Consider the following 9270-nt stretch of genomic DNA (forward strand, 5'->3'; position numbering starts at 1 on the left):
GACTAGCTGACAGCTTTGATGTTCAGAGGTAGAAAAGATGCAGTTGTTCAGGAAAGCATGCTGGGACAGTAATTGTAACCATATAGGAATCCAGGTCTAGAATGCAGGTCTCAGATGAAGACGCCTGCATTTAAATGAGAGCGCCTTGGTAGGAGCAAGTTTAAGTGCTGGGTTCAGGTGACCCTCTCTTTGGATTGATCTTGCTCTGTCAGGTTTTTGCTCCATCTCTGGCTTCAGGAATCGGTTCAGGAATATCTGGAGTATCTGAGCTACCTGTGGGTCTCCATTCTAGCTCATTCACACTCAGAGGTGAGAAGGACATCATCTCTTTCATGGCATTCTGCTTTTCCACATGAAGGCCCAGCAAGCCTTTCAATCTACTTATGATGACATTCAAGGCCCTCCATCATCTGGCCCCAGTATCCTTCATCAGCCTCACTGTGACCACTTTCTACACCTCCACTTGCCTTCAAATCTAGCAAAACCAAATGCTTGCACTACCCCTATAATTGGAATATATGTCTACCTTTAACTACAGGGAAACCTTTTATTTATCATTCAACACTCAGTTTGAACACTGTCTTCTGTGACATCCTCAAGTTTGCTGATGGCACTGGTTTGTGTGCCCTCTTGACCTGGACATACCTCTATTTTACACTCACCATTGAACTACACTTGCTGGCATATGTGGTTTCCTTTGCCCTTTGCATGTGAGCTCCTCTCTTTTGCAAATTTACTTTATTTCTCTATGTTCTCAGAAGCATGCAGCATTTTACAAATGTTTGGAGCAAAAATGGAGTGAAAGAAATATCTTCTAAGGTAGAATTTTAATTGAGTACTTAGTAAATGTTTCTCTTGACTTTTTATTGAGCACTTACTAACATTATCTCATTTAATCCTCATCTTCACCTCCTGAGATTGGCTTTCTCCTCCATTTCATAGCTATCCAAAACCGAGGCACAGAGAAGTTAATAATTTTGCCTGAAGTCTACAATAGCTGTCAAATAGAAAAACTAGGATTCAAATCCAGATCTGCTTGATTCTAAGAGCTGTAATTTTAACAACTATAGTGAGATTTCTTTTCCCACATTTCTTGCAAATTGTTGCAGAATTCAATATTTTTTATGCCATCAAAGACTTCAGACCTGAAAGACCAGAGACATGGGGGTGGGGGAATTGAGGAGGATGCTAGTTCAATAGCTCAGATCTTGAGACTGAAGGATTCAGGGTTACTTTGGGGACCAGATGGCTAGAGCTAGAGATAAACAGAAGTCCTCTCTTTCCCCATATGCTTAGCCTCCACACATCTGACTGAGTCCCATTTGAGATTGCCCTTAATGCTCATCATAATTAGATTTCACCTGGATAAAAATCTAAAACACGGGGGGGCAGGGAGAAAGAGGAGAAGGGACTAGAAAGAGACATAATTTTCCAAAGGTGCTGCCTATCCCTAAGGAGGATGTAAATAATATAATCTTATATAGGTACTACTTGTTACATATTAATTCATTTTTTCAAATAGAAAGTGGTATTCTCTCACTGGTAGAATGAGAAAGGAAATTAAAGTACACTATTTAGATACTTGGGATTCTGTAGAAATGATTCCCTGGCACTCTGCAGACAGTGAGGTACCCTCAACAGCATGCATTAATTCATAAATGGGGTTTGAGTTCTCCACCCCTGTGAGCTGCACAATTTCACATGCCTGATGAAAACTGCAAGGAAGCTACTAATTTTCACTTCAGAAAATGCTCACTGTGAAAATGCATTGGGAATTTAGCCAGAAGGAATTTTTATGTTAATTTCGTGTATGGAGAAAGGGAAAGGGAATAAAGAAAAAACTAAATTAAACGGTTTCAAGACCAAATAGTCACTGAAGTCATTTTCATTTTCTCTCAGGAAAACAAGCCCCCAGCTATTCCCAGTAGTATCATAAATTCATAAAAAGATTTCTGTTTTGTAGAAAGACCTTTGGAGTGGGAATTGGGGTCAAGAGATGAAGAGAAGTAGAAGAGGAGGTAAGGCAGGATTACACCTCCACTGTTGATTGCATCTCCACTTTGGGTGAACAGGACATGCACCAGAGAATGATAGATCTAAACTCTCAGTGACCATGTCCTAGATCAGGGGTGGGTATTCTATGGCTTGCCAGCTAAATCCAGCCCACTGCTTGTTTTTGTACAACCTGAAAAAAGCAATGGTTGCTACGTTTGTAAATGCTTGGGAAAAAAATCAAAAGAATATTCCAGTATGCAAACACACCGATTTTTGTGCAAATCAGTTACTGATGACCTTGTACAACAACAGCAATGTTGAGGAGTTACAACAGTGACCCTATGGCCCATAAAAACCTAAAATATTTACTATCTGTTTCTTTACAGAAAAAAAAAAAGCAAACCCTAGTCTATATTATCTTTACAAAGAGGTAATTTATCCTCACAAACTTTGAGAACATGTGCCACCCTTTTTTAACCTTGCATTCCCAGAACCTATCACAGTGCCTGGGTCCTGAATAAGCAAATAAATGAATATATTGGAGAAATAAATATGTCTATATGCTTATCTTTCTTGTGAAGAAAACAAATCAGGTAACCAAGACTTTACCTTTTTTTTATTTTTTATTTTTTAGAGAGAGTGAGAGAGAGAGAATTTTTTTAATATTCATTTTTTAGTTATTGGTGGACACAACATCTTTGTTTTTTGTATGTGGTGCTGAGGATCGAACCCGGGGCCGCACGCATGCCAGGCGAGCGCGCTACCGCTTGAGCCACATCCCTAGCCCCACCATTACCTTTATAAGATGGTTACATTTATAGGACCTTGTTCTGATACCTTACATTCCCCAAAGTTAGATTGGGTTGCTTAAAACTGTAGCATCAAGATGCTTGGAGAACAGAGTCAATGTGCAAGGATTTAACTTTAAATTATTGAAAACAGGAATTCCGTGCCTTGAAATTGCATCAGAACTGCTATACTCTCATCCCCCAAAATTTATATGCTGAAACTTAAACACCAATGTGATAGTATTAAGAGGTGGAGGCATTAAAGGGTGATTAAGTTGTGAGAGAAGAACCTCATAGATGGGATTAGGGCCCAAATAAAAGGCTTTCTTCTTCTTGCCACATAAGAACAAAGCACTTGGTCCCTCAGAGGATGCAGCAGCAAGAAATCACATTGAAAGAAGTGAGCATCTCTCACCAAACACACTGGCACTTTGATTTTGGACTTCCAGGCCTCTACATTTATGAGAAATAAATTTCCATTATGTATAAACTATGCAGTCTGTGGTAGGTGTTTTATTATAGCAGCACAATGAGACTGAGACACCAGTCTTCTCTAATAAGCCTGATTCCAGTGAGCCATTTAATGAAGCTTAACATTAGAAACAGGAAAGGCTGAGAGGAAACACACAATGGCTAAATGGATAGACTCAAAGGGGCATTTTCCTAATGTGGAGTTCTCAGTAGCTTGGGTAGGCAAGGTACCGCTAGATCCTTCCACTCCTATTTCTGAGCCAGAAACTGCAAGCAGATCAAATGGAATGGGGACAAAGGATTTATTTAGAGGCCATGGGAAACAATGGTTATTTACTAGGCAAGAGGTCTCAAAGATGAATGGAACTCCTGTCTGCCTTCAAACTTGAAGTCTATTGGCTATAAAGACCCGTAGTCAAAGAATGACAAAGCAAAATGATAAATGCTATGATGGCAGTCTGTATAAAGTGCAATGGAAGGAGACCCTCAGAGTTATACAAAAGTACATACAAGAGGAAGTGAGGGGAAAGGGAAAAATAATACAAGGGGGACAAATGAATGTCAGTAGAGGGGGCAGAGAGAGAAGAGGGAGGGGAGGGGAGGGGAGGGGGGATAGTAGAGGATAGGAAAGGCAGCAGAACACAACAGACACTAGTATGGCAATATGTAAATCAATGGATGTGTAACTGATGTGATTCTGCAATCTGTATATGGGGTAAAAATGGGAGCTCATAACCCACTTGAATCAAAGTGTGAAATATGATATATCAAGAAATATGTAATGTTTTGAACAGCCAACAATAAAAAATTTAAAAAAAAATAAAATAAAAGCCTAGGATAGAAAAAAAAAATAAAGTGCAATGCAGAAGTCTCCTCTGACTAAAATGCCTGCTTCACACCCATCCCCCCACCATTTCCAGTCACATACCCACTGCTTGTGATGCTAAACATCACTTTATATTATTACTTCCTCTAGCCTTGTGCTATGGCTAATTTTAGGTGTCAACTCGACTGCAATGAGGAATGCCCAGGGTGTTTCCAGAGGAGGTTGGCATGTACGTCAGTGGACTGAGTAGGGAAGATCACTTCAATGTGAATAGGCACCTTCAAATTGACTGGGGCACTAGATAGAAAACCAAAAGGCAGAAGGAGACTCCCATGTTCTGTCCACTAGAGTGGCAAACCTTCTCCTCCTCCCTCTTGGACTCTAGAACTTGTACGTGCTAGTCCTCATTGGGCTCTTGGGCCTCTGGCCTCAGTCTGGAGGCATGTCAGCTTCTCTGGTTCTGAGGCTTCTAAATTTGAACTGAGCAACATTACCAACTTCTCTGGTTCTCCAGCTTGAAGACAGATTGTTGTGGGACTTCTCAGCCTCCATGATCATAGCCAGTTCCCCTAATATATAAATGTCTTTGCTTTGTAAATTATCTAGCCTCGGTTATTCTGTTATAACAACAGGGGGAAAAAATGAAGGTACTTTAATACCCTAATTATTTCTAACCATCTAGTCCCAGGATTCTACATTAGGAGAGGAAAGAGACTGGCAGTAATGGAGACATGAGAGGGAGAAGAGAAAGAGAGGCTGTTAAGGAGAATAACAACTAAGAGATTTGCAAGACACAATACATACATTCCCGACCCCACCTAAAAATTTGTCTAGAGAAGTTAAAAAAGAACTTAAAGAGAAGGCAGTGCTCAAAATCAGTAGAAGTTGGCCGGGGAGATGGGACTCAGGGGTAAGAGACAGGACTTCTCCCATCTAAGTCTCTCCAGCCGAGGGTAGACTCATCCAGGGTCTATGACCCTGTCCTGCTTCTGTAGCCCAAACATGAAAGGAGTTTGTGATTTGGAACAGAATAAAGGAGAGTGGAAAAAGAAAAAAAAAGTAGAAAATGACTTCATCAAAGAAATGGGATTCAAAGAGGACTCAGGTGTGTCAAGCTGGCTGCTGTGGGATCCCCTGCTCTTCTAATGTTCCATCTGTATTTCCCATGGCATATGTTCACATGCTGTATTACTTTTGTGCTTGTTTCACCTTCTCCAGAACACAGGGTAAGTTTATACACTTTCCTTGAGTGTCAATCAGATCACCAGGAATTTAGGAAGCATTTAACAAGTATTTATTGACTAAATGATAGGTATATTGTCCATATTTCCCTTCACACTCCAGTGGGAGAAGAGGACATGAAGAATGTGATACATAAGAGTCACAAAAAAGTGTTTCTCTGCCTCTGGTCCCACTCACGTATTTGTTAAATATTAAGGAGTTCACTATGTAGATGATTGTCCACCATTAGGCAAAAATACCTTCTAAGCTACAGGAGCTGAATTTGGGGAGAGGAACTGAGTGAAGCTGTCATTTGGGCCAGATGCAAGGGAAGACTAGGTTTGCTTACTTGTTCTAATGTTTCTGAAGCAGCTACAGATGACTGACACTACTGCTTGCCACTGGAGAGGTTATATGATGTATATATTTGGAGTACACAGAACTGAGATTCCACTCGGCCTAATCCTGCAAAATATCCATGGACAGTTTATCATATATCAGACACAATGCCAAGGGTTCCACTCATTGAATCTTTACAGCTATCAAGTAGTATTTTTACTACATTTTATAGATGAGGAAACTAAGACTCAAATAAGTTAAATACCAGCTAGTAAGTGACACAGCTAAGATTCCAATATCATTCTCTGTGATTCCAGACCCATAGTCTTAAACAGTTTGCTGCATTCCTCTCTCTCTTCCAAGATGTAAGAAAGCATCACCACACCAGGGAGGGGGCTTGGTAATAACTGTAAGTTCTCTGATCTCAAATGGAAGCTGTTAGCTGCAACAGCTGTTCTTCTCCCAGCCCCCCTCACTCACAGCAGCTCAGCAATGTGGCTGGTGAAAAGATACCGAAGAGCAAGAATTTCATTTTCTTTTCTTTTTTTTTTTTTTACCACAGAGTAAATGGAATATTCCACACCTTTCCCCCCTTGAGAGCATTCATCTCTAAAAAAAAAAATGTTTATAGCTTCATTTGGTTTAAATGGCACTGGACTTACTCTGTTTCATGGAAGCAGAATAGCACTGGTCTTCAAGCATTCTGGCATCATAAACTTCTGCCTGAATTATCTTATTCTTCCATCTATGGCTGAGAGGAGAGGAAGGGCTTTGAGCCTTTGAATTACATTGTATAGTCAAGAACATTAGCTTCTTAAACAGCCTCCAGCCAAGACTGACTGGTGTTGCTCACCTGGAGGTGGACATTAGTCAGGCTCATAAAACAAACCATCTGAACTGTAATATCATTTTTTTCTAAAAAATAAAATAAAAACATAGTTTTATTGCTTTCACATTCGTATTGTCACTCAGACCAGATTAAGGAATTGCTAACTGATAGGGAAACAGATATTGGCTAGTTTTAAAGATACCTTTTGTTAATTACCATATTAGTGTTACGTAAATAAGAACTCCTAAAGGAGTTTATGGAGTTTTGTCATAGGGTTTACATGTACTCCTGTTAAGTGTGCTTTCACTAGTGATGGCTTAGCCAACACTGTCACCCCAAGGGCAGAAAGTTTAAAAAAAAAAGAATAAAAAGTTCCTGTCACTGTTGGAGTGATTACAGAATTTGAATTAATGAGGATTTCTTATTATAATAAAAGACAAGAACTCAATGAAAGTTATGAAACAAGCAAAGAAAATACAAAAAAAGGAAAACACAGGTCTAGAACAGGAGTTGAAAGGAGTGATCACGTTAGCCAGATTCACATCTCTGACCCAAATACTTTGAGGCAATCAACTTGTAATGAGAAAAGGCATTCTGTTCTGGAAGTTTCTGTCCGTGATCCGTTTGCCCCTTTGCTTCTGATCCTGTGGTGACGCATCGTGTCTGTTGGGCAGTGTAAGGTGGAGTGTCACCTCAGGACTGGGAAGTAAAAGAGAGGAAGAGGAAGGGACTAGGTTTCTCTGAGGGCACACCCTGGTGAGCTAAAGACCTCCCACCAGGCCCACTTCTGAGGGTTTCCATCACCTCCCAACATGGTCTGGAACCCAGTCTTCAACACATGGCCTTTTGGGGGACAGTTCAGATCCAAAGTAAAGCAGTGATTATCTACAGGCCAACTGCAGTAAAGCCCAAAGCAGTGAAAATAAATCACCAAGGAGCAGATTTAAACAGCAAAACCTCACTCTTGAAGCTCTTCCAATTCACACAGAAACAAAAATCCAGCAATTCTTTGAGATATGGGCAGTTTTGTAATGTGTATGCATGATCTTCATAGCTAATTGAAGATTAGAATTGTGGGATTGCAGGCTGTGGAGGTGGCTCGGTGGTAGAGTGCTTGCCTAGCATGTGTGAGGTCCTGGGTTGGATCCTCAGTGCTGCAAATAAAAATATAAATAAACAGTTGGATTTTTTCCTTTTCTCTAAGTTTCTTTTTCTTTCTTTCTTTTTTTTAAATCCTTTCCTCTCACATCAAATCCCAAATACTTATTGAGGAGGAAGAACCATAATTGCAGGGTTTTATTCTTTGCACCTGTGCAAGGCTGTCACTACAGGGAGATTTTCTCCCTGAGCCAAATGGTCAGTCTGACAGGGATGGGAGAAATGCTCTGATGAGCACAGGTTCTGCACCACTGGAAACAGAAGCACAGAATTTCATGGCACTTGTCGCTTCTATGTGTTCTGTAGTCACACACAGCTACCAAGGCTATTTCCTACATTGTAAGCCAAAGGGGGGGAAAGCAAGATGGTTAACACTGGAGTGTGCTACGGTGGGGAGAAATATTTAATAAGCAGGAAAAGGAAGTCTAGATGAGAATATGCGAATTAGAAGGCAAATAAATAACAAAGGAAGAAGCAAAGACTTAAACAGAAGGCACACAGTTTTAATTATTCATAATAGCAAAAAAATAGGAAACCCACAAATCCCCTCCATTTTACTTGGAGGCATGCCTCAGCACTTAGACTTGAGTAGTTCCATTTATTATATCTTCTGAAAACTTTTTTTCAGATGTACCCAAAAGGCCATGTTATAAAGAATATGTTTTATAAAAATTTTAGTTAGATTTATGGCTCCCCAAAATATCCACGTGTAAACCAGAGACCTGGGTTTGAGTCAGAATTCAATCACTGTGAAGATGGGACTTCTTTGGGCATGCACATCTCCACTCCCTAGACAACAGTTAGGCATAGCCAGTGACTGGTGCTGGCCAGTGAAGTGTGGGTGAAAGTGATGCAACACTTCTGGATAGAAACTTTTTAGGGTTCCTGCAGGACTCACTGTTTTTCTTTCCCTGCACAATGACCAACAATGTAGTTGATGGTGTGTGCCTCAGCTTTTCCTCCTCAGCAAGGGCAATATGCAGCAGAGCACCCTCCCCTAAACCCACCATGGTCATGAACATGAACAAAAAGCAAACCTTTGCTGTACAGAGCAGCTGATATTTGAGGGGTGGTTGATCACAGTAAAGCTGGCCTGTGGTCATTCATACAGCCACATGACTCTGGGAAAGCTACTCACAGTATCTAAGGCTATGTTTTCTCACCAGAAAATGAGGATGGCCTTACATATAATAAGCATTCCAAAAAAAGGTGATTTGCTTATTCTTATAATAACAACTACACATTATTAGACAGCCACCTATTCCAGTCACTGTCTTCTCTTACTTACATCATCCCTCATTCTCACATCAATCTTTTTTTTTTCAAGAGAATTAAATTTATTTTTAACTTACACATAAAAACATAAAATTTGCACATGTTAAATTGGATAATATGATGTTATGATACATGTACACACTGGGTAATGTTTACATGAGATTAAATAAATCTATCCTTTCAAACATTTATAATAACACCAATGTATTCTATTCAACCTCTGTTATAGGTAACAGATTTCCTCGTCATTCAAACTTAAATTTCTCCCATCTTTCTTCTCTTGTACCAACTTGCAAAGTTTTTTTTCTCTTCCTCACTCCATCTAAAAATGATTTGAACATTCAGTTTGCCTCACATCAATCTTATAA

Source organism: Marmota marmota, unplaced genomic scaffold (assembly GCF_001458135.2).
Source record: "Marmota marmota marmota unplaced genomic scaffold, marMar, whole genome shotgun sequence".
In the NCBI taxonomy this organism is placed as follows: Eukaryota; Metazoa; Chordata; class Mammalia; order Rodentia; family Sciuridae; genus Marmota; species Marmota marmota.